This window comes from Phalangium opilio, unplaced genomic scaffold, assembly GCF_054372755.1.
Source record: "Phalangium opilio isolate 3A_F unplaced genomic scaffold, DU_Popi_V2 ptg000089l_1, whole genome shotgun sequence".
In the NCBI taxonomy this organism is placed as follows: Eukaryota; Metazoa; Arthropoda; class Arachnida; order Opiliones; family Phalangiidae; genus Phalangium; species Phalangium opilio.
Window position 1 is genome coordinate 1,412,958 of NW_028324194.1, and position 8,720 is coordinate 1,421,677.

The window sequence follows — 8,720 nt, forward strand, 5'->3', positions numbered from 1 at the left end:
ACATTCTCCTATTAATTAGCTGCCACCTTTTCCAAAATATTCTCCTATTAATTAGCTGCCACCTTTTCCAAAATATTCTCCTATTAATTAGCTGCCACCTTTTCCAAAAGTTTTTCCTATTAATTAGCTGCCACCTTTTCCAAAATATTCTCCTATTAATTAGCTGCCACCTTTTCCAAAATATTCTCCTATTAATTAGCTGCCACCTTTTCCAAAAGTTTTTCCTATTAATTAGCTGCCACCTTTTCCAAAATATTCTCCTATTAATTAGCTGCAACCTTTTCCAAAACATTCTCCTACTAATTAGCTGCCACATTTTCCAAAACATTCTCCTACTAATTAGCTGCCACATTTTCCAAAATATTCTCCTTTTAAATAGCTACCACCTTTTCCAAAATATTCTCCATTTAATTAGCTACCACCTTTTCCAAAACATTCTCCTATTAATTAGCTGCCACCTTTTCCAAAATATTCTCCTATTAATTAGCTGCCACCTTTTCCAAAATATTCTCCTATTAATTAGCTGCAACCTTTTCCAAAACATTCTCCTACTAATTAGCTGCCACATTTTCCAAAATATTTTCCTATTAATTAAAAATATATTTAATGCAAAACCACACAGTATGTCTTCTTCCAGTTCAATAGAATTTCGGTCCCTGAATGTTTAAAGTACTTAAGTGATTGTTCTGAATGGTTTATGGATGGTACATTTAAAAAAGTCCCGGATGGTTTTTTGCAAATTTATAATATTCATGTAAGATTGGGAGAAGATCAATAGCCGCGGTGTATGCCTTATTAGAGAAAAAAAATGCTAAAACATATTGTGAATTGTTCGTACCCTTAGATAAAATTTGCCGGGATCGTAATATAATTCTTTCTCCCCAAACCGTTGTAATAGATTTTGAGAAAGCTGTATTTTCTGCCTTAAAAGAGGTATTTGGTTATCATGTGAAAGTACAATATTCTAAAAAATATGTGCGTGAAATATGATAAAGGGCTTGTAAATTTGGAAAATTTTCTAAGCTGTGTCGCCAAAAAATGTGAAATGTGAAATAAAACAAACTACTTATATTTGAAACTTCTGTTATATATTTCTCAGAGGATTTTCGTTGGGAGATTTTGTCTTCTTATAATGATTTGTGGGATTTTGTCTTGTTATAATTATTTGTGGGATTTTGTCTTGTTATAATTATTTGGGGGGATTTTGTCTTGTTATAATGATATGGGGGGATTTTGTCTTGTTATAATGATTTAGGGGGATTTTGTCCTACATTGGGGGGATTTTGTCCTACATTGGGGGGATTTTGTCCTACATTGGGGGGATTTTGTCGCATTGAGTTAAATGGGGGGGATTTTGTCTGGGGGGATTTTGGTATACAATCCTATGTAATATAGTGTTTATTGTGTCTTTCCTTTTAAAGATTATAAGAAAGCTAATTTCCAGCACTGTTTTGAATTGGAATTACAAAAATACGCAGTCTGCTTCGATTTATGCTACAAATCCTTACCCTAAAACCTAGGTTTTACGCTACTTAAATTCTTAATACTGTATTCATCATGACTGTTTGTTGGCGCTTCTAGTTTTAAGTAATCTATCCAAATTATTATGGTTTAGAAATCAACGGTAGTGTTTTCACCCTGTGAAGAATTCAACTTAAAAATATTACAGGAAAGATGACAAAATGTTCAATGTGTTTTCCCTACGGCAGTTAAAAGAGTGGTGTTAACGTTAGCGCATTTAATTCAAGGGCAGGTATACACGGTTTCATTATTTATTATCTCACTAAAATGCTACTAATTGTGAAGGTGTGTGATATAATTCCTGAAACTAAACCAATGTAGAGGACCAGATTATTCGTTAAAACAATTTTGATCCTATTGATTCAGTCATACTGTGACGTTACGTTATCATTTTACAAACTATTTGTTACCAACGGTGGATTGTTTAATTCATAAGTAACACTGGTACTGGTTAATCCATGAGGACAGTATCGTTATATAATTTAACTAGTGAAACAATTTTCAGGTTTACATCACAGATTCTCTCAATGTAACCACGTTAGAAACGGAGGGTTACGTTGTTTGCTATTTCCACAGTCCACATTGCCGTTTGTTTATTGGTTTAAATTGCTATGAATTGTATAGGTATTTGATTTAATTACTGGTATTCAAGCTAAACTGTAGAATAACATCATTCATTAACATATTGTATAGATAATCTTTACCACAAACCTAGCACAGGATATGATAAAAATTGAACGCAACGTGTTGGAAATAATCAAAAACTCCTCTAAACATTAGAATTAGTTGTTGAGAGTCATTTTAGAAGCTTAATGAGCACTGACGACAAGTTAATTTCAACGTAATTAAGTGTAATTAACGTGAAATCAAAAGCGCATAGATCAGAAAGTGAAGAACATTAAACCTTTCCAGCCTTGAGCAACGGTATTCGTGTAAAATGAGAAGCAAGAGGGACACAAATGGGTGGTTGGTGAGCCTCGTTTTCAACTACCAATCGAATCAGAGATAAATTAGGTCATCGTTAATGTCACGTGACAAGCGGAAAGTAGTTCGTGATGGTAGCGGCTCCTGGGGATAGTGGGGAATACTATTGAGAAATCGGCAGCTTAACTAGGCTTAACGGTTGTTCTTTAGCGCTCTTTCGGTTCAATCGTCGTGGAATTTTCAAGTTTCGTTAAGTTGAATTTTGATATTGTTTTTCCTGCATTCTATTGCACCTTTAAGTTTTCCGTCTTTATCAATCAGGAAAAATTCATCCTTTTCGTAGCTTTCTAAAATGTTTGCTAAATTCAAATCTGACATTTTGACAAATGTGCCGATTCCCGACTACCTAAATGACTAGATTATATTAAGCCTTGAAATTAAACTATAGCAGCCGACATGAAAATAAAGAAATAAGTGAATTATATTTTCGAGCCAACTTACGCATGTACCTTGTGTAAAACTACGCGAAAGTTACTCTCCGCCTCGGCATAAGACCAACTCTTCCCGTCGCTCTGTAAGGGGGACGGAAATCTTGAATCGACTATGGGGGAACTCATTTTTCACGTTGCGGTTTAGGCTTCTCGTTCTTCACTTTCTGGTTATCTATGCGCTTTTGGTGAAATTAAACCCCAAATTTCCTTTTTTTGGATGAAAACTCGGATAACTCTTAAGTGATGTTTCTGATTAAGATTGTATCTACCCAAGCCGTTGGTAAAGCCCCATGTTTTCGCTTTCACACTTAAGCTAATTTAAATTATCTCCAAAGTACCTTAATAGGCGCAAAATTCCAAAGTTTAGCGTAAAATGAGAATCGAAAACTCCCCTAAATATTGCAATTAAGGTGAAGCATACATTTAAACTCATTTTAAAACCTTAATGTACACTGCCAAAACACAATCCTACGTTAATTTTAACTGAAATTAATATAATTAACGTGAAATTAAACCAAATATACATTTTTAGATAAAAGCTCAAATAACTTAAATAAACTGTTTAATTATGATTAAACTACCCAATCCATTGGTAAAGCCCAATATTTTCTATTTCACACTTAAGTTAATTTAAACTATATTTAAAGTACATTAATTGCCGCGAAATTCAAAAGTTTGGGTACCATAATGATGACTATATGGCAAAAATATTAAACTGCACTAAACATTGCAATTAGGGTAAAAAATTCAAATAAATTTTAAGCTTAATCCACTCTCCTGAACCGCGCTCAAATTAAGATTAAAGCATCACAAGTTTTTCGCACAGCCACACAGAGATGTTTCCTATTTCACTTTCGAATTAATTTAATTCATCATTAATATATATATCAAAAGCGCATACATTAAAATTTTAGGGCAATTGCAATTAAATTTAATATTTTATTGAAACTTGTATTATAAACTAAATCCACACTAGATAAACAAAATAAGCCGTTAAATAAAAATCAAACGAGTATAATTAATGTGAAAGATTCGTGTTTTGGGTAAATTCATGGATATCTTCTAATTAATCAAACAAATTAAAATTAAAACCACACTTATCTTTCACCCAGCCTCCACTTTCCTGTTTAATTCTTACGATTAATTAAATTGTCATTTAAAAGCATTTTTCCCATTTTGAAAAGAGAGCCATTGAAAAGGGGCGCTATATAAAAGTTTTGGGGCAAAACGGTGATTGTTCCGCAAGAGTCAAACAGTCACTCCTCTAAAGTTTGCAGTTAAGGAGAATTTCTTGTTCAAACTCGTATAATAAACTGAAATAACACTAGTAATTTCATAACCATATTTAACGTGGAATTAATCGAAAACAATAGGTTTTTTGGGTAACTTTAGATAACCCTTAACTGAAATAATAAAATAAGATCAAACTACGCGAGTTGTTCTTTCAGCCTAAACGTTTTCGTATTTAACACTAAAATTAATTGTATTATCACTATAATATATTAATAGGCTCCAAATACAAATTTTAGGGTAAGGAATGTGTCAAAATGAAACTTTTCCATTTAAATTTTAATATATCATTAATAGAGTTTGCAAAATCACCAGCAACAATTTAATCTGGCAACATTCAATGTAATAATGTTGCCAATTAAACAAGGGCGTCTAGCCCAGAACTAAGCCACATCGCTAGCCATCTCTCGCTATCCCTAATTCAATAAATTTTCTTCTACTGAGATATCACCTAGCATACCAGTCAAGTGGGGGAGCAACAGAAAATTTTAAAGCACAGTCTTGCGATTAGTCTTGGAATTTGGGCCTCAAATTACAACCTCTAATCTGTTTGGTACACATCATCGTCAACGTAAATGTTCAATGTGATTACCATTATGGTGCAGGCACTCTTCATCTGCCCATGTCTTGCAATAACTTTTCAAGCTGCGAACTCATGACGCAGGAAGTCCAATTAAATGCCTTCAGAGATTTTCTTATCAAGAAAAAGGGTCCGATAATTTGGTTTCCAAGAATGCCCTACCAAAAATGCTCGTTATGAAGGTTTAAGGTACCATCCCTAAATAGCCTCGTTAGAGAACAGTACCTTTCTAAAAAATAATGGATCGGCTTTAACTAGTTCACGCAAAGGTTTTGCCGTCTTAGGTAATCCTCGTAAACATCATGCTCAATTTGCTCTGGTTTGAATACACTGGCATTTTGCTAACAGACGAGACTAACTAATTAAATTCGATCCTAACTGCTGCGTAACGACGATTACTTTTCACTACGGCCTTTTTTTTCGGTTCCACAGACAACTCGGACCTTCTTCAAGTTATTCCTAAAGAAACCTTTATGTTTTCCTTATTTTGTCCAAAGTTTAAGGTTAGGGGTGTTTAAAATTTGGCCAACCATTATTACAATGGTTTTTTACAGTATTTGTGCCTCTTTAACAGACATATTGTTACAATTGTAACACCACAGACCTTGTATTTCTAATGGGATCAGCAATACCGCAACTCTGATCTGAAAAACCAGGATGGTAATTGTTTGGACCTATCGGGTCAGGACATTGGAGGACCAAACATACCGTAGTGTCACGTGTCGAACGTTAAAGCTACCTTCACCATTATACACACCATGACCTGCTCAAGCTGGCAATCTTTGAAAACTCAACTTTGAGGAACTTCCGGTCTCTTTAGATATACAGGGTCTTTCAGTGTAGCAGCTAAGTACTAGAATTACAGTAGTTAGTCTCGTTTCCTAGCAAAATGCCAACCTATTCTAACCAGGACAAATTGGACAGCACGTTTATTTTGGGTGAGGGTCGCGGTAACGGTCAACTAAAGGCAGTGCTTTATGCCGAACGGTCTCCACACCGACAACATTCGGGTGCGAGCACCTTCGTGATTTCGGTAGTGCAAGATCGTGAACGTAGAAGAGACTGTATAGTCTGTAATAAGGATAGAGACTTTGACATCTTAGGTAGTTTTGAAGCCTAACTCATGCTAGTAGTAGAGCGGTGGAACATGAAGTTGCACTAAGCCATTCTACTGTTCTTGCCAGTTTACAAGGGCATTACTACCGTCATAATCATATGCCCCTACATCAAGCCTTAAATGACGAGAAGTACTTAAGACGGCAATGCCATTAGTCTTACCATGCGTTATGAGTTTAGTAGTTGCAAATGTAATGTAAGACACGGACAGTCCTCTGGAAGAGTGCCTCAACCACAATGGTAGAAACTTTGAATATTTACGTTGAGTTGTTTACCAAACAGTTTAGAGGTTGAAACTGTTCTTGAAAAAGCGTAGATATGCAATTTTTTGGAATAAATTCAGAGGGAATAAGTCGATTAACAGTAAAATCAGTTGATAGAAATAAATTGTGATTAAGGATTATATTGATAATAATAATGATTAAAGAAAAATTGAAATATCTGAACTTCAGTCAATTGATAAACCTCACTCATATCGTTTGTTTTTCGGCCTTGGTTCAAACCAAGACATTTTTGTATAATATTAAAATTGTTGCGGTTAAAAAGCTTGCAGTCGAATCTCAGTTCCAGACAGGCGGTCCGCTCCGGTGGTTACTGCCTGGCCTGAACATCCTGTCGGTTTTACTTCGGTGCTCTTTATTGAGTGTCGTAGGTGCCCGACACGTTTACTTTGGAAAAATTGGAGTGCTCAAAGCAGGCGTCCCGCCTGAATATTGGTGCATGGAATAATGAAAGAGGACTTCGAGTTCTATTGTGTTGGTTTTCGGAACACAAGGTAATGATTAAAGGGACAGACGGGGGCATTCGTATTGCGACGCTAGAGGTGAAATTCTTGGACCGTCGCAAGACTAACTACAGCGAAATCATTTGCCAAGAATGTTTTCATTAATCAAGAACGAAAGTTAGAGGTTCGAATGCGATCAGATACCGCCCTAGTTCTAACCATAAACGATGCCAACCAGCGATCCGCCTGAGTTAGTCAATTGACTCGGCTGGCAGCTTCCGGGAAACCAAAGTTTGTGGGTTCCAGGGGAAGTATGGTTGCAAAGCTGAATCTTAAAGGAATTGAAGGGAGGGCACCACCAGGAGTGGAGCCTGCGGCTTAATTTGACTAAACACGGGAAAACTTATCCGGCCCGGACACCAGAAGGATTGACAGATTAAGAGCTTTTCTTGATGGCCGTTCTTAGTTGGTGGAGTGATTTTTCTGGTTAATTCCGATAACGAACGAGACTCTAGCCTACTAAATAGGCGACCGATCAATTGTGTCGGTCTTCCTTCTTAGAGGGACAAGCGGCGTTTAGCCGCACGAAACAGAGCAATTACAGGCCTGTGATGCCCTTAAATGTCCGGGGCCGCACGCGCTACACTGAAGGAATCAGCGTGTGTTTACCCCTGTCCGGCAGGACTGGGTAACTCGATGAACCTCCTTCGTGATAGGGATAGGGGCTTGTAATTGTCCCCCTTGAACGAGGAATTCCCAGTAAACGCGAGTCATAAGCTCGTGTTGATTACGTCCCTGCCCTTTGTACACACCGCCCGTCGCTACAACCGATTGAATGATTTAGTGAGGTCTTCGGACTGGTTCTCGGAGCGGCTTTCGGGTCGCACCGACGTACCGGAAAGATGTCCAAACTTGATCATTTAGAGGAAGTAAAAGCCGTAACAAGGTTTCCGTAAGTGAACCTGCGAAAGGATCATTATCGAAAAATTGCGGTTCCGAAAAGGTTTAACCGGCGCCATTGTATGGGTACGAGTTTTTATTAAATCGAGTTAATCTGCGAAAAAACTTCTCAATATTTTTCTAATCTTTTTAGGAAGAAGGGTTTCGTCGCCGTAAAGAACGTTTCGTCGCGATCTTTACCCGAAACCCCCACCGGCAAGGGTTCGACTGTAAATCCGTTCACGAAGTTAGGATTCACCCTCGCGGTGCTCCCTTCGAAAATCCCTGGCTGGCTTTGTCGCGTCTTGATTGCCGTCGAACGGGTCGCGACGGGTAGAAATCGCTCTCCGGTGGAATCAAGAAAATCTCGTTGGACCAGAATGCTCGAGTGTGCAATCTTTCGTGTCTGACCGCATGGAAGATAGAGGGCTCGGGCCGCGGAAGTCAACTCCGCGGCAGCTCGATCGATTCTATTTTCGGGAGTTCACCCTTTTTCCGCGGTGAATTCCCGGCACTATCCGTATAACCTCTATCATAGGGCGTTAACAAGCGTCCGCCTTTCTTAACAGAAAGCGCTTTATATCAAGGGTTTGTATTTTTTGAAAAAAAAAAATTTACGACTCTAAGCGGTGGATCACTCGGTTCGTGGGTCGATGAAGAACGCAGCAAACTGCGAGACTTGGTGTTAATTGCAGGACACATTGAGCACTTATCTTTCGAACGCACATTGCGACATCCGGTCTTTCCCGAGGTTTCACTTGTCTGAGGGTCGAATTACTGACCACTGCGACCGCTTTTCGTTCTCGATCATTGGAAGACGATTAGTCGATTCTAAGGTGACCGTGTTTCTTGGTTCGCGAAAGTTTACCTTTCGGGAATCGAGATCGGTTTAAATCTCGTGTTTCGTCTCGTTCGTCGACTCGCCGTGGCGTTGTCGCACGTTCGATTCGTAATATGCCTTAAAAACCATAAGGACCAGAGCGGCTTCCGAGTAATGCGTAAAAACATCTTCTCGGGAAGTTCGTCTCGCGATGGTCATTCGAAGTGTAAGAATTCAACAGGAAAATAGAGGCTGAGTGTAAGATAAGTGTAGTTTTAATTATAATTTGTTAGTTTAATTATAAGGTATCCATGA

The 8,720-nt window shown here is 37.9% G+C and overlaps 1 non-coding gene and 1 pseudogene across 1 annotated transcript; both read left to right on the forward strand.

Annotated features, from left to right (window-relative positions):
• Positions 1–6,411: 6,411 nt before the first annotated feature.
• Positions 6,412–7,625, forward strand: LOC149646251 (small subunit ribosomal RNA; annotated as a pseudogene).
• A 578-nt stretch (positions 7,626–8,203) lies between these two features.
• Positions 8,204–8,357, forward strand: LOC149646252 (5.8S ribosomal RNA). Its single transcript, XR_016371957.1, has one exon. It is a non-coding gene; the product is annotated as a 5.8S ribosomal RNA (ribosomal RNA).
• Positions 8,358–8,720: the final 363 nt, after the last annotated feature.